General features: G+C 41.9%; 1 protein-coding gene and 1 long non-coding RNA gene across 2 annotated transcripts in view; both read left to right on the top strand.

Moving 5' to 3' along the window:
- The window catches only part of RNF150 (ring finger protein 150), a 248,832-nt gene that overhangs the window by 33,103 nt on the left and 194,774 nt on the right, over positions 1-20,955 (top strand). The gene's annotated exons all lie outside the window — the stretch shown is intronic.
- Positions 12,061-13,137, top strand: LOC125923723 (uncharacterized). The gene is made up of 2 exons (XR_007458144.1): positions 12,061-12,761; positions 13,064-13,137. It is a non-coding gene; the product is annotated as an uncharacterized LOC125923723 (long non-coding RNA).

Genomic DNA, 20,955 nt, shown 5'->3' with positions numbered 1-20,955 from the left:
TAAGCCTTATGCAGAAGCCCACTTTCTAGTGTTTTAGTTCTATAGACTCTTTTTTTTTTTTTTTACAGCATATGTTATCTAGATAGTGAAAAAACCTATCTAGTGTTTACCTGGATTTTCACAGGTATTTACCGATGCTTGACTCATTATTTCTTCTTGCATCGTCTCAGACTTTTTGGGGTCATTTTGCATCTTCCTAAGGTACATCCTTTTCAAGTTTTCTTACTGAGAGCCTGTGAACAATGTCTTTATTTCCTCTCCACAGATAATTTTGTTGTCTTTTCCAGGAGCTGCAAAATGCAGCTTCTTGGGCCAAATCGTGTATGAGGGCAGTCTTTGTATAGCCCCATGCCAAGCATGGCTTTTGCATTTTTACAGTGTTAGTTAGAAAAAGACTATGGGACAAAGACCTGGGCCTGCAAAATCTAAAATATTTATTATTTTCCCTTTACAGAAAGTTTGCCAACTTCTGGTCATATTCTGTATTGATAGTGACTTTCTCCTAACATTTAGAAAAAAATTTTTTTTTAAATTTTTTTTTTTAATGTTTATTTATTTTTGAGACAGAGACAGAGCATGAACGGGGGAGGGGCAGAGAGAGAGGGAGACACAGAATCGGAAGCAGGCTCCAGGCTCTGAGCCATCAGCCCAGAGCCCGATGCGGGGCTCAAACTCACAGACCGCGAGATTGTGACCTGAGTCGAAGTCAGATGTTTAACCGACTGAGCCACCCAGGCGCCCCTAGAAAAAAATTTTTAAGGTTATTTATTTATTTTGAGAGAGCAAGAGAGGGTGAAAGAGAAGGAGAAGCAAAGAGAGGGAGATAGAGAATCCCAAGCAGGCTCCATGCTGTCGGCACAGAGCCCAACGCAGGGCTTGAACTCATGAACCCTGAGATCGTGACCTGAGCCGGGATCAAGAGTCAGACGCTTAACCAACTGAGCCACTCAGACACCCTTTCTCCTAGCACTTCAAAGATAATATTCCATTGTCTTCTATTTGTTGCTACTGAGAAATCATCTAATAGTTATTAGTCACTATTTTATGGTATATTGTCTTTTCTCTCTAGCTGCTTTCAGTATCTTCATTGTGTATTTGGTGTTCTTCAGTTTCACCGTGACATGTCTAGGCATGACCGTCATTATCTAGGAAATCCTTAGTTATGAGTAAAACCTTGCCTCTCCACACATCTATGTGCTTCTGACGCTGCACATAAGTGAATGTCAAATGTTTTTATTTGATCTTATTTTTATTATATCTGTGAACCTCTTTTTACATTTTCTCTTCTCTGCATTCTATGTGATACTTCAGCTTTGTCTCCCCTCTCACCAATGGTCTGTCTCTTCAGCTGTGTCTATAATCGTCTGCTGAACCTGAGCTTGGACTTTCTGTTATATTTTTCATTTTGGCAAGTGTGCTTCCAGTTCTTGTTCAGATCTGCTCTGTTTTTATAGTCTCTCAATCTTTCATCACATTTTCAATCTTTTATTCCCTTAAAAATAATAAACCCATTTTATATTCTGTTAACACCTGCCAGCTTTGTACATCTGCTTTGGTATCTTCGTTTCTGTCTCACTCATGGAGGCTTGTGTTTTCATTTGTATATTGACTTTATGAGTTTGAGTTCATTAGAGCTTTGTTCATGAGAATCTTTTGGAACCTGTTTGTAGAATTCTTCTGAGAGGCTCTGGATTTGCTTCTGCTGACAGCCTCAATGCACTAACCCAAAGCCACTTTAAAATAATTTGGAGGGTGAGGTGTTTGTTGTCACAGGTCACCCAGGAGGGTAAATTCAGGCCCTACCTGTATAGAGTGTGTTTAGGGGGGATAATTATCCAAGGGGAAATAGTTTTTTTCCTTTTCATACTGAGATCCAAGGCTCAAACAGAAGACCATCCTACAGGGAAGGTTTTTTGCTTGTTTCTTTTCTAGTCCATCCATTTTAGGGCTGCCCTTCAGGGGTTCCACCTTTGCATAGGAGTCTCCCTTTTTGTTCTCTCATCCTACTAAGCCCCAGGATTTGTGTCTTTTTCCTTCATAAACACTAGCTCAAGGCCACAGGAGCAGAGGTGCCCTCAGGGCAGTGGACCTTCACTGCTGGTTTACCTGTGTGGAATCATGCCTTTTTATTTCTGACCTGACTTTTTCACCAACTCATTTCTTTTACAAGAGATATTTTATTTTCTTTATTTTGTTTATGTTTTGTTTATTTTTGAGAGAGAGAGAGAGAGCGCAAGCAGGGGAGGGGCAGAGAGACAGGGAGACATAGGATCTGAAGCAGGCTTCAGGCTCTGAGCTGTCAGCACAGAGCCCGAACCCACAAACCGCGAGATCATGACCTCAGCTGAAGTCAGACGCTTAACCTGCTGAGCTACCCAGGCGCCCCCAAGAGATACTTTAAATAATGCATCCAATATTTTGAGATGTTTTGCACTAGAATGAGTTTCTTTCCCACATAGTACAGGAATGGATAAGCCAGTCCTTTTTCTACTTATCTGTGTATAATAATGTGCTTATATTGTTCTCCAAAAGAAAAAAAAAAATCATTGACCCTTTAAAAGTACAATATGGCACACCAGGATGCAGATGGAATTTGGAATTGGTAAATGCTGCCTTGTCACTCACTTTATACCCTCCAGGGCCCAAATTTCTGGTCTGAAAAATGGAAATGTAATCTCTGTGTGACCTGCCTCATGATATATTATAAGAAAAAGAAAAAGATAATCTGTCTCTTTGAATGTGATGATAAATCATTGAGTAGTCCAGAAATGTACTATTGGCATGGCATTATTTTTAATGATGCCAAGAATACCTGATATGGAGGGCTCTAAAGAAAAAAGTGATGAATACAGATTTCCTTAGGAGGTCCTATTTGTTTCCTTTTTTTGATGTTAATGAAATATACATATTTAGCAAGGCTTTATCACGCTAGCCTGAAGTTAAGTCAGTCTACCTACTGAGATGGGAGTCGGGTATCTTGGCCGTGAATACTGTAGTGTGTGTATATGTTTTTGTGTTAGCACAATCAGCAGAAGCCTTGGTGGTGATTCGTTTTTGGCAGGTCTGAATCACTGGCTTGTATTTGTCGTTCCTTTGTATGCTGGTAGCGTGATCCATATGAATTAGTGGTCTGTCTTAAAGGACAGCTGAGGAATTGAATATAGTATTTGTTTCTGTGTAGGAGCATCACAGAAGTGTCAGTGTTGAAGGACCTGAAGGTCATCTAGTTTATCTGATTCCTACACCCGCCCCAGTTCAGTACTTGAAATACCCCCTGCTGTGTCTGCCCAGTGGCTAATTTAGGTTTAATTTCCTCCAGGGAAAGGAAGCCACCATATCGTATTTGGAGACAGCAAAGTCTACTTTAAACTTTTGTTTCCCTTTTGCATTCACTGGTTGTTTCTTTCCACTCCTGTCCTGGGACTTTATCGATAAGGCTGGCTAAGCCACCCCCACGTGTGCACACATCTCAAGACAAATGTCATGTTGCCATTCGATCTTTTTCCTAATCTGAGGGAAAATCTCAAGTTTCTGCAATTCCCTAAACAACTTATTTTTAAGTTCTCAGGTTCTATTTAGCTTAAAATGCATCACACGTGGACTTAGTTCTTGGAACACATTTGCACTTTTAATCCTCATGTCCATTGTAATGGGGGGTGGGTCTTATGATTACCCCCATTTTATAGATGGGGAATCCATCTAAAAAGAGGCCACGGACGTTGCTCAAGGCCATGTTCCTGGGAAGGAGTGGAGCTGGGATTCTGACCCTGCTCTCACTGGCTCTAGAAGCCAGACCTCCAGTACCCTCACTGATCCTTTTTGCTGTTTCTCCTTAATGTTAGTGCCCAGGAAAACCCACCGTTTCAGGTGTGGACTCACCTAAGTTAGATAGAGTGGGACTGCTCTCTCCTGTCATCTGAGATGTTGCCTGAAAACAAGCACCTGACACACTTCCCAGGAGGGTATGGCATTTTTTTGTTGTTGTTGTTGCATGTGTAGTCTTCTTTAAAAATTTTGAATGAATAACCTATATTTAGGAAAAGTGGAGATGCCACGTTGCAGTCCACATTCCCAGCTTCTCTGGGGAAAAATTTCAAAATCTGGTGACCCCGGGCCCTTACTCTTAAAAACCGACCATCACCGGGAGCTGAGCAGTGGGCATGTGTTTGTTTGCCTGTTCATTTTCTCTTCCTGACCTGCTTCCTTCACTTACAGACCCTGTTGTCATGTAAAGGCATGAACCCAGCATCAAAGTATTCTGTTTTTATGTATGTAACTTAAGAACATACTGGCTCTTTGGGTTGATGTATAACTGTTGTCTTATACTGGGGTCATGAGCCTCTAAAATTGCTTTCTAAGTATGCCACTAAGACCTGCTTTCCTATCCTATCTTTATGTGATTGGTTTCCTGCATCAATAAATGTAGAGGTAATTTTTTCCATTTGTCCCATTAAATTTTATTGAATTAGATCAAGCCTTTTTCTTTTTTGCTAGTTAAGATTTGATGCCTTTTTATACCCTGATTGAGTTATCCATCAGATTTGCTATTAGTCTTTTGAGAATAGATGCAGCTGAAAGTAACAGAAAAGCAAAAATAACATGGGCTTAAACTAGGCAGAAGCTTCCCTCTCACAGGAATGAAGTGTGAACTTGTACTATCCGAGGTTACTCTAGCACCTTCATGATCCTTAGGGACCTATGTTTCTCTCAATATTATAGCTTTACCATCTTCAGCACATATTCTGGGACGGTCCAGGCTGCCCACTTGGAAGTCACATGTTAACACTGTCACTCACACTTAGGTCAGCATCAACCTTCAAAACGGGCTGGGATATGCTGGCTTTATTCACAGTGGCCATGCGTGCAGCTGAAGAACAGAGTCTATTGTAGGAAGATAATTGGGGACAACCAGCAGCCTTGTCTCCTAGCTATTTGTTCCCTATAAATTTGATTACAGTTGCATCCATGTATCTATATAAGTTATTGCTTAGAAACATTAAGACAGGGCATTGGACAGAAAACTCTGTGATATGATGCTGTACATTTACCTTCAGGTGTATACACAACTGTATGTAGTAAGTATCTCAAGATTAGGGAAAGGCAAGCTAGGTTATATCTATTGCTGGTGTAGGGGCCACTCTTAGTGGTCTCTCCACCTTCATATGTGATTACCCTTCATATGCCCCTATTGTGCATTCGGGGGGACATCTTCCCAATAGGCGTTGTGCTGGTAAATGAGATCAGAGATACAGGGAGTTATTAGGAAGTTAAATGGTCCCCCTGATCAGTTTTTTCTTGCCATAAACCATAAGTTTTCAGCTAGTTTTCTTTTCCTCTTATAGCTGTTTGTTCCCACTTTCTTTATTCATGTCCCTGCCTCCATTTGGCTGAGAATCCAAAATTCCTCTTCCCTGTTCTGTCAACAACATGCACCAGGCCCTTAACTAAGGTTAAAGACTCTCACAGCCATGGTCCCTGGGCCTGTATGTTTTGCCTGTTTTAGATTCTATGGTAGCTGTGATCGGACTGGAAACGATTGTCCAATTTCATATATTCCTAGACGCAGAGCTCACCAAATCCCCTGATGGCAAAGCTCATTAACTGCTACCCTCGCCCTCCAGTCCTTCAGCTTTATTTGTCCTGGAGGGTTCTGGGATCCAACCCAGGCAGCAAGACAAATAACAGCTAGTTCTTCTTTCTTTGCATTCCTGGGTGCCTCCAGGCTGCAGAACACCTCACTGGACCTTGCCTTTCTAGAGAACAGTCTCCAAAGACTGGATCAGCAAGAGAATTCAACTAAGTGCAAATAGAGACTTTATTAGCAATAATGTAAAATACTAGGATCTGTGATCTGGTTTCCTCCCTTTTATCTCAGACAATTATGAAACATGTTGTTGGAAGGTTTTTTTTTTTTCCCTAGAAGATGAAAAAATTGATTTTGGACATGTAAGCATGTTTTACTGGTGACCAGTGTAAAAGCCTAGTGAGGATGTGTATTTCATATTCTCTTCTCCCATCCTCTCTCTCTCACCCTCTCGCCCTCTTCCCTCCCCTTTTCTCTGCCTGTGTGTGTGTGTGTGTGTGTGTGTGTGTAATAGAAAAGCAAAGTGTTTTAGCACCTTATATTTCTAAGGAGATGATATAGCAATTCTTGATTTCCATAGAGCTGCCAAAATTCACAGATAACCAATATGGAACAAAGGAAGTAGTTGAATTTCCTATTTAGTTGTTTTATTTTATGTCACTTTTTATTTATTATTTTTTAAGTTTATTTATTATTTATTTGAGAGAAAGTGAGAGCAGGGGAGGGGCAGAGAGTTAGGGAGAGTGGGAGAATCCCAAGCAGGCTCTGCATGTAGCACACAGAGCCCAACACAGGACTTGAACTCATGAAACTGCAAGATCGTGACCGGAGCCAAAATCAAGAGTCGGACGCTAAATTGACCGAGGCACCTGGGTGCCCCTTTTTATTTCACTTTTTAAATTTTTTTTTAAGTTTTTTTACTTTGAGAGAAAGAGTGAGCAAGCGAGCAGGGGAGAGGGAAGAGAGAGAAGGAGACAGAGGATCTGAAGTGGACTCAGCAGAGACCCTATGCAGGGCTTGAACTCACAAACCTCCAGATCGTGACTTGAGCCAAAGTTGGACGTTTAACCAACTGAGCCACCCAGGTGTCCCTTTATTTCACTTTTTAATTTTTTTAATGTTTATTTATTTTTTGAGAGAGAGAGAGTGAGCAGGGGAGGGCAGGGAGAGAGACACCGAATCTGAAGCAGGCACGAGGCTCTGAGGTGTCTTCACAAAGCCCAACGCGGGGCTCGAACTCAGGAACCATGAGATCATGACCTGAGCCAAAGTTGGACACTCAACTGACTGAGCCAACCAGGCATCCCTATTTCACTTCTTTTAAAATTGTTTTTTATTTAAAAAAAGGTTTTTTTTTTTTTTTAATGTTTATTCATTTTTGAGAGACAGAACAGTGTGTGAGCTGGTGAGGGGCAGAGAAAGAGGGAGACACAGAATCCAAAACATGCTCCAGCCTCTGAGCTGTTAGCACAGAGCCTAGCTCTGGGCTCGAACTCACCACGAGGTCATGACCTGAGCTGAAGTCGATGATTAACCCACTGAGCCCCCCCCAGGCGCCCCTATTTCACTTTTTAAATGCAACTCCTCTTAAGCAAATCTCTCAAGTTTTATCAGTAATTATAAGGCAAGAAAGAGTATTAGTTCAAGTTGTCAGAGTAACATTCTAATATTAATGATACAAACAGTTCAAATTCTTTCAATCCCAGCTTCTCTTTCAAGTTGGCTTTAAGTCTCTTTAAATTGTGATCATTCTGATAACCTGATGGCTTTTGTCTGTTCCTCCCTTTTCCTCTCCTGGAAGGAAAAGCAGGAACCAGGAGGCTGGATTGTTCAGATGAGTTTCAGGGCAGTGTGTGTATGCCAGTGGGACAGATCACTATGTGTCAGCCACTATGGATATTAACATATTTGATCTTTCCATCCACGTAAAGTGGTTTTTGATATCGCAGGGTATATGAGAGTAAATGGAGCCTCAGAAAGTTTAAGTCATTTGCCCACAGTTACCAAGTAGTAAGGGGCAGAGGTGCTATGCAGACCTGCTCCCCTGGGCTCCAGAGCCCAGCCTCCTTCACTGAACACTGCTCCCGCGGGAAGGGGTGCTGGCCACTGCTTCTGGGATCTACTAGAGGAAGCCTTCAGTGACCAGCCTGAGGAATTCAGAATTAATTCTATGGGCGTCTACTTTTTCCTCTTGATAAAAAAACTATCTGTGAAGCAATTGTCATGAAAGATGTAACTGCTGGCATCACAGAGATGTCCGTGCTGCCCAACTAGTAAGTATTGGATGAGGAGCTCTTTCTCAAGTGAGGGTGGCTGACCTACAAAAAAAAAAAAAAAAAAAAAAGTTAAGCGAGGGATATATATGGAAGAAAAAATAGCACATTGTGCTTTTTAAAAAAAGATACATTTAAAAGCTTGGCTGATTTTTAAAAAAATTAAGAGCAGGGACTATAAAACATCATTTATTAGCTACTGCACAACCAAAATTTCAAAGCAGAAGTGTTTTCATAGCATTGAAGTAGAAAGAGATGGGGGGGGGGAGAGAAAGGGAGATGGAAAGAAATAAAAGTTTTAAGGTAGAAATAGATAATTAGCCCCTTGGAGTGGGGTGGAGGGAGTAGATAAATAGGGAGAGGAAAAGGTAGATGTAAAAAGAAGGGGCAGTAGAAAAAAATATGCAACATAGAGGAAAGAGAGAGTAAAGGGGAAGTTTTCCGAAGTGCACATTGTTTGTGATGCCCTGTTCATTCACTTGGGCTGTTGTCTTTCTTATTGTAACAAAGACCTATCCGGGGTGCCTGGGTGGCTCAATTGGTTAAGCATCTGACTCTTGATTTCAGCCCAGGTCATGATCTCATGGTTTGTGGGATCAAGCCCCACATCAGGCTCTGTGCCAGGCATGGAGCCTGCTTGAAATTCTCTCTTTTCCTCTCCCTCTGCCCCTCCCCTGCTTACTCACACGCACGTGCCTTCTCTCCCTCTCTCAAAACGAGGACCTATTTATTTTTTTAAATTTTTTAATTTTTTAATTAATTTTTGAGAGAGAGACAGAGTGCAAGCGGGGATGGGCAGAGAGAGAGGGAGACACAGAATCTGAAGCAGGCTCCAGGCTCTGAGCTGTCAGCACAGAGCCTGATGCGGGGCTCGAACCCATGAACCGTGAATCATGACCTGCAGTGAAGTTGGACACTCAACCAATGAGCCACCCAGGCGCTCCAGAGACCTGTTTATTTTATTTGAAATACATAGTAGTTGTTTATTTCTGCACTGCAGGATGGAGAACAGTGTCAGCTGTGGCCACCTACTGTATGGATTTCTCTTCAGTGTCTGCAGGAGTTATTTTGTGTTTTAGTGGGACGTCAAAAACAGTGCACTGATATTAAGTAGGTACTATTAACTAGGCACTATAAACTGTACACATCTGATTTGGCAGTTTATATGAGTATATCCCTTTACTTACTAAACTGATAAGTATATATGTATATAGTTCATCTGTAGTACTAATTAATGTCAATATACTGCTTTTGCACATACACACACACACACACTAACTAAAAGCAAGCTGGCCTTAATGATAGTAATATTGAATAAAATAATAACTAAGGCAAAAATATGGATAGGGATGAAGAGAAAGTAAAGAGAAATAGTATTTATTACTTACAGGAACAATCTACTAAGAAGATATTATAGTCATTAATTTGTCCTATATATATAATTTGTGCTACACTATACATTCTAAATAAGATTCTAAACGGACACCCTGAGGGGCACCTGTGTGGCTCAGTTGGTTAAGTGTCCGACTTTGGCTTAGGTCATGATCTTGCAATTCGTGAGTTTGAGCCCCGCATCAGGCTGTGTGCTGACTGCTCAGAGAGCCTGCTTCAGATCATCTGTCTGTCTGTCTCTCTCCCTCCCCTGCTGGTTCTCTCTCTCTCTCAGAATAAATAAATAAACTTTAAAAATTTTGGAATTATGGTTGTCCCTGTTTTTTGTTATTTTGAGTTTTTGTTGTCACTGTGCTTTAAGTCAGGAATAAGAAGTCCGTTTTGTGCTGGTTGCATTTTACAGCATCAGTGTCTCCTGCCACATAATGGATTTCACATCACTATGAATTGTAATTTAGTGTGTAATCTTTTATGCAAGCTACTTTGCAAACACCTGGCACTTAGTGCTTCATAAGTCTTTGTTGAATGAATGCATACATGAATGCATGAGTGAATGAATGAAAATTGGGAGAGTCATGCTAGACAGGTTTCTCCCTTACCTTAACTTTAGTGGGCATGCTGTAGAATAGGAGAAAGGGAGAAGTAAACTCCTGAGAGATTCTTATGTAAAGGGCTTCATCTATAAGCTGAGGGGTTTGCATCCAGTGACCCAAACGATGCTTCTAGATCTAAGTCTCTGGTTCTAGTTTATGTCCCTGGGTTTATTGACTATTTCTAGCAGGCATTGGTCTGTTGTTCCCCTCAGATTTACAGTTTTTAGTTTTGTTGTCATTGTTTGCCTTGCTGAGAGAAGTTAAAATGGCCAATGCTGTTAGAACCCAAGCCTCTCCTTAAGGACCCTGAGTCATACTCCCTCATGCCCAGTACATATCCCATTTCTCCACTTTGCCGAGGCTCCATTCCAGGTATCCCTTTGTGTACTTCAAATTTTCTCTGTTCTTTGAAGAGGTATTATCTGTGCAGCTCTACCCAGATAACTTCCATAATTCCTTTTTTGTGTCAATTAAATTTACATACCTAAATAAAGTTTAAACACAGTTGAAGAATTTACTAAAAGTATTTTATCAAAAACTATGGATCATTTCTTACTGTAAGTATTTTCACTGGTCATTTAAATTTCGTGGTGATCATGAGGATATCCCTCTATGATCTTAGCCATTTTAAGATAAGTTTTCATACCTGGCCTCCACAAAGTCTGCTTGGTAGGGGGTGAGGTTTCTAGGAAAATATGAAAGAAGTATTTGGATCAGGGAGTATATTAGCTCAGGCTGCTATAACCATACCATTATAACCATAATACCAGAGGCTCGTGGTTTAAACAACAGAAATTTATTTCTTGCAGTTCTGGAGGCTGGAAAGTTCAAGATCAAAGTGCTGGCAAGGTAGGTTTCACTTGAATCCTCATCTCCTGGTTGTAGACAGTGGCCTTCTTGCTGTGTCCTCACATGGTGGGGTGTGGGGGTATGATCTGGTGTCTCTTCCTTTTTTTTTTTTTTTAATAAAGATACCAACAGTACAGATTAGAGCTCCACCGTTAATGACCTCATTTTAACCTTCATCACTTCCTTATTGGCCCTGTCTCAAACACCGTCACACTGGGAGTTAGAGCTTCACATACGAATTTTCGGGGGACACGATAAGCCTGACGCAGAGAGGAAGTGAAAAGGAGGAAGAAAGAGAGGAGTATCATGGGCAAAGGATTACATGATGAAGGAAAGGAGGACAGTGCAGAAAGGGAGGCGAGGCGGGGGGACGATAAGGGGCGGCTGAATCGAGGTAGTCGAGGAAGTGGACAATGAGGCAAATGACTGGGAGTGAAGAGGGACACGGTTTGAGTAGATTCTTCTTTGATCCTTCTTCTTAAGCCCGGCAGACACAGATGCCCTGGAAATCTTGACTGTGTGGCCCTCTTTTGTTTCTGTTTCTCTTGCTTTTCATAGAACAATTCTGGTGTGTACTTTAAACTGTCCCCTGGACGCAGATGATGTATAGGCCGTAATCTGTCTTTTCACTTAGGTTTTAGCCCTTTATTTCAAGCCGCCTGGAGAGACTGTCCTACATCAGGACATCTGGTCTTCAGGCAGGCTCTTGCATGTGTCTTGCATCAGGCTTCATGTGTCTAAATGGAAGCTATGTTTCTTCTCCCACCTGCTGGTAACTGGCTGTCCTCTCTGTGTGTTCAGGTGCCATCTTTCACACTCTGTTGGCATCCAAACTTCCTCTTCCAACTACATGTATTTTCCCTCCTCCTCTTTTATTCTGTCCTGCAACGGCATTAGACCAAGCCAACGTGAGAAATTTTTTAACTGGTTTTTCTGCTGGGGTACCTGGGTGGCTCAGTCGGCTAAGCATCTGACTTTGGCTCAGGTCATGATCTCGCAGCCAGTGAGTTTGGGTCCTGCATTCGGCTCTGCGCTGACAGCTCGGAGCCTGAGGCCTGCTTCAGATTCTGTGTCTCCCTCTCTCTCTGCTCCTCCCCCACTCTCTCTCTCTTTCTGTCTCTCAGCGATGAATAAATGTTAAAAAAAATTGTTTTAAAGGTTTTTCTTTCTAACTTAACCCCTCTGATGTCTTAAGTTCTTAATTACAAAATCACTTTGCTTGAAAATCTCCCACGATTTTCCATTACCCCTGTTAGTCCGGTCACATGTGAGGTCTAATATCTGCCTCGTAGTAGGTGTCTGTTCCACCCGTAACCAACTACCCCAGGACTCGAGTGGCATAAAACCACCATTTTTATGTTCCAGATTTTGTGGGTCAGGAATTTGGATAGGGCACAGAGGCAGTGGCTTGTCTGTCATCCCCAGTGCCTGGGTTCTCAGCCGAGAAGACTCCAAAGCTGGAGGTGACTTGATGATGGGGTATTCTGGCACTGCCTCTCCTTGTGTCTGGTGGCCTTTGCTGACCCTGAAGACCTTCTCTGTGATGTCATCTGGAGCCCCTACACATGGCTTCTCTGTGTGGTGGTGCATCCACCCAGACTAGTTGGGAAATCCTCGGAGCATGGTGGCAGGCCCCAAGAGTGAGGGTCACAAGAGAGCCAGGCCTTTTTAGGATCTAGCTTCGGAAGTTGCGTACCACCTGTAATGCCCTGTGAGTGGAAGGAGTCACAAAGCTCTGCCCAGCTAGGTTCAAGATGAGGGTCTGTAGACCCCCACCTCTCAATGAGATGAGTAGCAGAGCCCGTTGTGAGAAGGATGTATGGGCTGGGAGGTATTGTGATGGCATTGCCAAAAGTGATCTCATTTGAACCAGTTAGTCACCTCACCTCTGTTCTTCAGGCTTATTCCTGAGCCTGCACTCTGCTTCGTGCTACCTCCGTGCTACAGTTACCCATGACCCCCTTCTTTGCTGATCAGAAGTCTAGGCATCCTTTAGTACCCAGCTCAGTCTGCAGACTGCCAGCAACAGACGTAGAGGGAAAAGCAAAGCTCTTCTCTGTTATGTTTAAGGTCCGTTGTGTTTCCATAGTTGGCAAATTTAAGAGACTTAGTTATAATTAAAATAGGCACTGAGAGTATTTTCAAAATGCTGTATCTCTGGTATCTAGCTTCGTGCTGAAATAATCTGTTTGCTCTGCAAGTTCTCTCTCTCAGAGGGTAAAATGCCTTGTTTGGCTTTGTTTCCTGGAGAAAAGGTACAACCTGGATTTTCTTTGTCTTTCAGATCTATAGCATGAACAAATATTTCAGAATATATAGCGTTACCGCAAACCCAAAGGAATGATCAAATAATCCTCTTTTCCATTATTTAGGAGACAGTGAGCATACTTCGGCTCATGGAAACCATTATCTGCTAAGCTGAAGTCATTAAAATGGTCAACATTCAGGAGTTGTACAGCTGTCATTATTTGTCATGTGTTTCTGATTCATGCCTCGGAATGAAATGGGTGCATTATACCTAAATTTAAGTCTGATTCAAATTAGGGGAGGTCGTATCCACACCAAATTACACTGGTCAAGAGATAGAAATTAGGTGTATTTGTGCAGAGGTGGGGACGGGGCTCTTTTAGAATCTGTCACTTTGGTTTCCACTACACTTCCAAACAGCGTATTTTTAATCTTTGCTCAGTCTTTGCGTATGCATATTTCGGTAAAACTGTAGTCAGTTGCTTTTATAGCTTTCATAAATGCCTAGAAAGACGTGAGTCACGTAAGAGATTTGTACTATGCAACTTTGAGCATATACATGTGAATTATGTGTACACATTCTGTCACGTTGGCACAAAGTACTCCACAAACAACTTTGCCCATCCTCAGGGTCTCTGTGCCTTTGGGCGAAACAGAAGGGACAAATGGAGATGTATAACCAGGCTCTCCTCCTGTGACACAGGTGTCCTACTGATCGGGTCCTCACCGTGTCTTACGCACCCTGTATGTCTTTCATGATGCTGTGTCCCAGTCTGGTTCAACACCTGTAGCTTCAGCCTTGTAACTTCAGGCGAGGCAGAGCCAAAATTTGTCACGAAAACCAACACTGGTGTGTAAATCGAACCTGTTAATAGTTCTAAGCCAGAGTAGAAAAGGAAGAGAAGGAGGGCAAAAAAGAAGGGCAAACTTAGGATCAAGGTTGTGGCCTTGAGCACAAAGTATTTTCACTGAGTCACTTGATTTTTTTTTTTGAGTATAGTTATTGGTGTTTTTCTTGCTTAAGGTGACAAAGTCAGTATCTAAGGATTTCACTTACTAGTTACACAAATTCAAAAGAATTGGTTATTTCTCTATGCTTTTTTTGGTTGTTGAGAAATCTTCTGGTAAGAGGGGGAATTGTGGAGTACGGCTGCTGAATTTACCGTCTTTCATAAACCATTCTGATGGTTCGTTAGGAATAGGCCTTTTACTGTGGGATATCTTAAAAATCAGAAAACATGGGGAAGCTTATTGTTAGACTAGATGCTAAGTGTCTACAGGGGGTCTGAAAAGGTTTGGAAACAAGGAAAATGTGTATTACTGTATTTTTTTTTCAGATTCACTATTGTACACATTGTTTTAACTTAGATATTCTTCATCTGAAGGTTGAAAGAAACCATACTGAGCATGATATTTGAAAATGTAGTTAACATACTATGTAAAAATTATTCTGATGGTTCCTGACACCTCCCCTGTTAGGCACATTTTTTTTTTCTTTCTGCACCGAATTAGAAAGGCAGAGGCAAGGAGATAAAGAGGATTTAGGGGAGGTAGGGCTGTGGTGGCTCAGTCAGCTAAACATCTGACTCTTGATTTTGGCTCATGTCATGTTCTCACATGGTTTGTGAGTTCAAGCCCCACATGAGGCTCTGTGCTGACAGCGTGAGCCTGTTTGGGGTTCTCTGATTCCCTCTCTCTCTGTCTCCCCCCGTTTGCACACTCACTGGTGCCCTCTCTCTAAATAAATAAATAAACAGCAAACAAACATAAAAAACAAAACAAAACAAAACAAAACAAAACAAAAACCCAGGATTGGGAGCATAAGGAGAGCTGTCCCCAAATCATTCATCTCAGGGCATGAAGACCAGAACAATCAGAAAATGCCAGAAAAACCAGTAATGGTGCAAATGACTATTGAACAGCGGTTGAATTGAATCCCTCAATTACCCTGTGCACTGGTTTAAAAGTTACATTGGTTCCAGGAAATGTGGCCCATAATGTATACAGCAGTGCAGCAGTGATGTAGGAATCTATTTAATCCCTCAATTATGTACATTGCTTTTAGGCTTTTTAAAAAAGCCTTTAGGGAGTATGCTTAATAACTACTTTGTATTATTTCAATCCCTTTTCCCTGAAGAGTTCAAAACAGCAGAGGAACTCGAAGCTCAAATTAATCGTGTTGCTGTGGTGCCTCCACCCATGTGTTGGGCCTAAGCAATTAACCTAAATGGCAAAGCTGAAGCATGCTTTTGGGAAGCAAACGGCATTTGGTTTCTTTGGTACAAACACATGATTACACTTTGACAGTGAAATAGCACTGAATGCAGAGTGACCATACAATTCTGAGAACCCTGGGGCACAAGCAGAACAGCTTATGGGTTTGAAAAGTAAACAGAATTCTCTGCAGGGTATAGAAAACTAGAAGAAAACCCAAGGTGTCTCTATTCTGTAGTTATTGAATGGGTGAGTGTGAAAACCCTAAGGAAGGACTATTTAAGTTGTTCTTTGAACACACACGAAAGTTGCCTATCTCTAAGGGAATAATTAGTTTTGGAAAACTGTTACTCTGGTTTCTCTCCCTAAATAGAGATGGATGGGTACATTCTCTCACACGCATGCATACACATATACATAGAAGAATAATTTATGGGGCGCCTGGCTAACTCAGTAGGAAAAGCCTGCAACGCTTGATCTAGGGGTTGTGAGTTCAAGCCCCACGTTGGGTGTAGAGATTACAAAAAAATAAACTTTAAAAAATTCAATTATGGGGGCACCTGGGTGGCTCAGTCGGTTAAGCAGCCGGCTTCGGCTCAGGTCATGATCTTGCGGTTTGTGAGTTCGAGCCCCGCGTCGGGGAGCTGACAGCTCAGAGCCTGGAGCCTGCTTTGGATTCTGTGTCTCCCTCTCTCTCTGCCCCTCCCCTGCTCATGCTCTCTGTCTCTCTCTCTCTCTCTCTCTCTCTCTCTCTCTCAAAAATAAGTAAACATTAAAAAAATTTTTTTAAATTCAATTATGATTCTGAAAGGTCTTGAACCTTACAGACCTCTGTTTTGTCTTTGCTTGTTTTCATTATGTTTCTAAGTGGTATTCAGGGTTTTTTTCCAATAAATTTTGGAAAACAAAAATTTAACTTTTACTAGGAAAATTTCATAAGTCTTTTTTTAAATGTTTATTTTGAGAGAGAGAGAGAGAGAGAGAGAGAGAGAGAGAGTGAGCGAGCACACAGAGGAGGAGCAGAGCAAGAAGGAGGGAGACAATCCCAAGCAGTTTCCGTGCTAACAGCGAGGCTCAAACTCATGGGCCGTGAGATCATGACCCAAGCTGAAATCAAGAGTTGGACGTTTAACGGACTGAACCACCCAGGCGACCCAGGAAATTTCATAAGTCTCAAGTTGCTAAATCAACTTCGTGCACACAAAATCCCTCTCATGCTTAGACTGATTTGCTTGATGATGATGTGGTGGTGTCTCTGTCCCATCGAAGCACTGGTCTTCAGGTGTTTCCATTTTGGGCAGCATAGGTTTCCTTTTGTCTCCTTTATTTCCTGCTCTTATCACTGGGTATAAGCCCACTTCTGCATCTCTAAGAGTGAGTTGCTTAGCAGCTGAAGTTAAGAAGGACCTCAGAGAAAACACTGGAAAAAAATGGAGAAGATTAACCTAGCTCAAAGTAACAGCTCATCTAACATGTAAATGCCACTTATTTTAATGACTGATAGCGTTGGTTGTAAATTAAAATAGAGTTCTCCAAATGCCGACATGTCCTTAGCCTGGCCTTCCTTTCTGGAATTTGAGCATTGAAGATGTTATACCTGTAAGGGCTGCTTACATCTGACACTACTCTCAAGGTTGACAGTGTTGAAGGCGAGGAGACAAAGCAGTAAATGATCTAGATGGTGGTGACTTAAAGGTTCTCCGACTCAGGATGGCCACTTACCCAAGGGTGACGCTTCTGAAGTCCCACTGCTCCTCACTGGTGACCACCACACTGGACTCGTGGTCCAGCAAACAGGTCACTAGACCCAGAGCCAGATGAGCAGATGCCGTTTGGTAATCAGGCCTCTCACGTATGGCCCAAGAGCTGTTCCACACTTGCGGCAGGGCACCCTGACTTTTGAGAGATTCCTGTTAACTTCCTGTCCCAGGTACACTGGACCTTTGCCTTCAGTCTGGCTTTTCCCCGCTTGGCACGCACACTCCAGTATCCCAGCATCTCCCATCACTGTTAGCCTATCCCGAGAACTAATTCTAATGCCCTCCACAGAGCTAAGCTTACATTGTAAAAGCTGACACATTTTCCCCTTGCCCTTTTTCACACAAATGTAATTTGTTTAGAGAACGGAAGGTGGGGGGAGATGCAATTTCAGATAAGTAGCTGGTATTTTACAGAACAGAACTTCTCCTGGGACATGTTGCAAAAGAGGACACATTTGAGATAAGTAAGGAATAAAAATGAAGCGAATTAAGAAATTGGATGACATGTTTTAAGTGGTTGCAGTGCCACATTTTGACCATGAGAAAAGAAATTTTAAATCGATACTAACAGCTAGTACTGGATCAGGTGAAGTTAGCAAAGTGGCCAGGCGATTTCAGATTTGATGATGAACCCAGGGGTTTTATTCCATATTTGTCTTTTGCAGCAAAAACAAAATAGTAGATGGGCTGGGAACTTGGTAGTGGAGGGAGAGGGGGAAGGACAGATTTCAGAGATCTTTCAGTAAAGAGGCAATGGGATTTCATGACAGATGATGGAGAGATTTAATGTGCTGCTGTAGGTTAATCTTCCTGTTTACAGCTGACTAATCTGGTTTCTCTGGGAAGAGGTGTTTTACAAGGGAGAAATACCTTTTCATTTTTTTTTATTTAAAATATTACCTAAATATGTCTTTTGTGAATTAGGACTATTTTTACCAGTTTCCTGTATGATATACACTGAGGAGCCTCGCTCTTATAATTTTAGACATTGTGTATTAAGTCCTAACTATGTTCTAGATGCCTTATTTCATATAATCATCACAATACTGCTCTGAACTCAGCACAACTTTTATTGACATTTACTTATAAGGGAATGGAACCTTCAGGGAGTGGAAATTTGTCTAAAGTCTCACAGGCCTTCTGGTCCAGAGCCTACAGTTCTGACTACTATCATGTAGGAGTAGGATACTAGGTAAATTCCGGGCATTAAATCTGTATAAGAGTCATGTTAGGAGACATCATTAGCCCCATTTTACTGATGAGGCAACTGAGGACATTAAGCTGATACATGCTGGGATTTACGGTCCTGTCGGTCTGTCCCTTCCAAGATCATTCTCTTTCCATTGCTGTATGTGGTGCTATGTAGATTGAGCTGCTGATAACATCTAATAACAACAGCTAATTATCCCCTTATAGCACTTACTATGTACCAGACACTGTTCTAAGCACTTTATATATGTTAACTCTTTTAAGAGAAGGGTCCTGCATGGTAGTGATTTTACTTGCCATCCCAATTTTCACATGAAGAAATTGAAACACAGAGAGGTTAAGTATCTTGCCCAAGTTCATGTGGCTATTACATGGTAAGAGCTGGTGTTTGGGGCCAGGCAGTCTGACTCTAGCAATTGATCACTATATACTCTTGGCAAAGAATGAACATGAAAAGTGAAAATAAGAAAGGAAACAAACAAAGAAACAAACAAAAAAACCCAAAGCAGCCTTTTGGCTTTCTTGGGAGTTTTAGTGGCCTAATGTTTTTCAGAATAAAAAAAGGCTTAATTTGATCATTGAAAACATGATAGGATGTGCTGAATGCAAATAAGCTGCGGTTGGGGAGAACAGAAAGTCAACATTTTTAGCCAAGAATTGTGCTCTCTGAGCAGTCTCTGCATGAAGAATGCATCACTGTGGCTCAGTACTCCTTATCAATGTTACAATGAAGTAGTCACATTTCTTAACAACTTGTCTCTATTAGAAACTGACAGACTGATAAACATGATGAAACAAAACTATTTAAAAATTTTTTATGTTTATTTTTGAGAGAGCGTGACAGAGTGTGAGTGGGGGAGGGTTAGAGCACAATCAAGACACAGAATCCTTAGCAGGCTCCAGGCTCTGAGCTATCAGCACAGAGCCCAATGCAGGGCTCGAACTCACAGACTGTGAGATCATGACCTGAGCTGAAGTCGGACGCTTAACCAAATGAGCCACCCAGGTGCCCCAAACAAACTAAGTTTATTAACTAGCATTATCTAACTCAATACCATCACTGTGAGTTGTGCTGAGATATTTTGCATTTGAAATGGAAGAGACTTTTTATGAATCTATCTATAACCTCAAACTCCTTTTAAAACTATTTATAGGCACAATCTCCTCTGCTTTTGAAAGCAAGCCCGGTAACGGTTGAATATGGGATAGAATGAAATTGTTTCCCTTGCAAAGCAATGAAGCTTATAAAATGTAGGCCCTCCTTTTTCCTCATACCTTGTCAAAAATCTGGCACTTTTTTGAGATTTTAATTCTGAGATTTCGGAGAGGAGAAAATGGTCACCTGTTTCTTTTATTCCTTGAAGTCCATGCTGGCCTAGGGCAATCCTGTCATACTTCACCATTTACCCCACTGACCCATGGGACGGTCAAGTACAGGAATCTTACAGTTTCATTGGGTCTCATCCTGGGACAGGATAAATTCTTAGAGAACCGATGTATGCCATTTGTGCAGCCTTCCCCATTCCAGAGCATGATCACATTTTATAAAAAAATTAAGAGCAGACTGTTGTGCTTTCCTTGGGATGCTTAAGTTCCAAGGGGGGAAAAAAAAGGATTCTTTTTTTTTTTTTCATCACCAAAATCTGAGAGCTTAATGCTGGCAACAGCTGCTGGGTTTTTGTTTTGTTTTAAAGCTACTGCAAGGAAAATCAAAGACTATAATTTAGAGAAATAACTTAACCTTGGTGGTCAGGGAAGCAGGACATAGCCCCAAGCAGAGCCCATTCCTGGCCAGGTCTCCAGCCATGGCAGTTTGTTTTCATCGGGGCACAGGGCCAGGATAGGCAGAACCTCTATAAATGCAGAATCCTGACGGGCAGTAAGAACACCAGCTTGGAGGGAGGGGGAGCTTGAAGAAAACACGCCGGAATCTTCCCCCTCGGTTGTTAACTAAACAATAGTGGGACTTCATTTTCATGGGCTCTGTTCTTCCACAGCCAGGAAGCTCTCACCTCTATTTGTTTTTGAAAGAAATTTTTGACGTTCGTTTTTTAAATCACGTATAGTAAAATTCACCGTTTTTTTTTTTTTTTTAACATTCGTATGAGTTGTGAGAAGAGTCATGTATCATCACCACAATCAAGGCACAGAGCAATTCTGTCACACACACCCCCCCAAATTCTCTTGTGCTGCCCTTTTGTAGTCCAGTTCTCCCCCGACCTCCATCCCGACAGCCACGGCTTTGTTCTCTGCCTCTATGGTTTTGCCTTTGATGCCCTCTGAATGGGATCATATGGTATGTAACCTTTTGCATCTGGCCTCCTCTACTGAACATAATGCATTTGAGATTCCTCCCTGTTGTACATATCCATAGTTTGCTCCTGGGCAGTATCCTTGTGTATAGATGTGCCACAGTTTGTGTTTTCTTTCACCCACTGAGGACATTTGGAATGGTGTGGTTATAAATAAGGCTGAGGTAAGCACTCATGTACAGGTTGTTGTGTGGACATCTGTTTTCATTTCTCTTGGGTCCTTTCTCATCTTGAATAGGCATAACTCATTGGCCTACATCCTCCACCCTGCCCCCACCTTTCTTTTTTGGCCTCTTCTCTCCCAATATAGTCAGAAGGAAGAATAGTGAGTGCAGTTAAAGAACATACATCTCTAGACCAGGCGATTCTTCCAGGGCCCCAGACTGCTCACATTATACTTCTTAGACTTATATTTTGGGGTTCGGAAGGCAAAATAGCAGTTCCACTGACATCAGGTGGCTGGCGTGGTGACAGAATCACAGCTGTCCTCTTTCAAATGGGATCATTTTGACCAAGGGAAGG

This window comes from Panthera uncia, chromosome B1 (genome assembly GCF_023721935.1).
Source record: "Panthera uncia isolate 11264 chromosome B1, Puncia_PCG_1.0, whole genome shotgun sequence".
Classification (NCBI taxonomy): domain Eukaryota; kingdom Metazoa; phylum Chordata; class Mammalia; order Carnivora; family Felidae; genus Panthera; species Panthera uncia.
The sequence above is the reverse complement of the archived record's forward strand: the minus strand, read 5'-3'. Positions and strand labels throughout refer to the sequence as shown.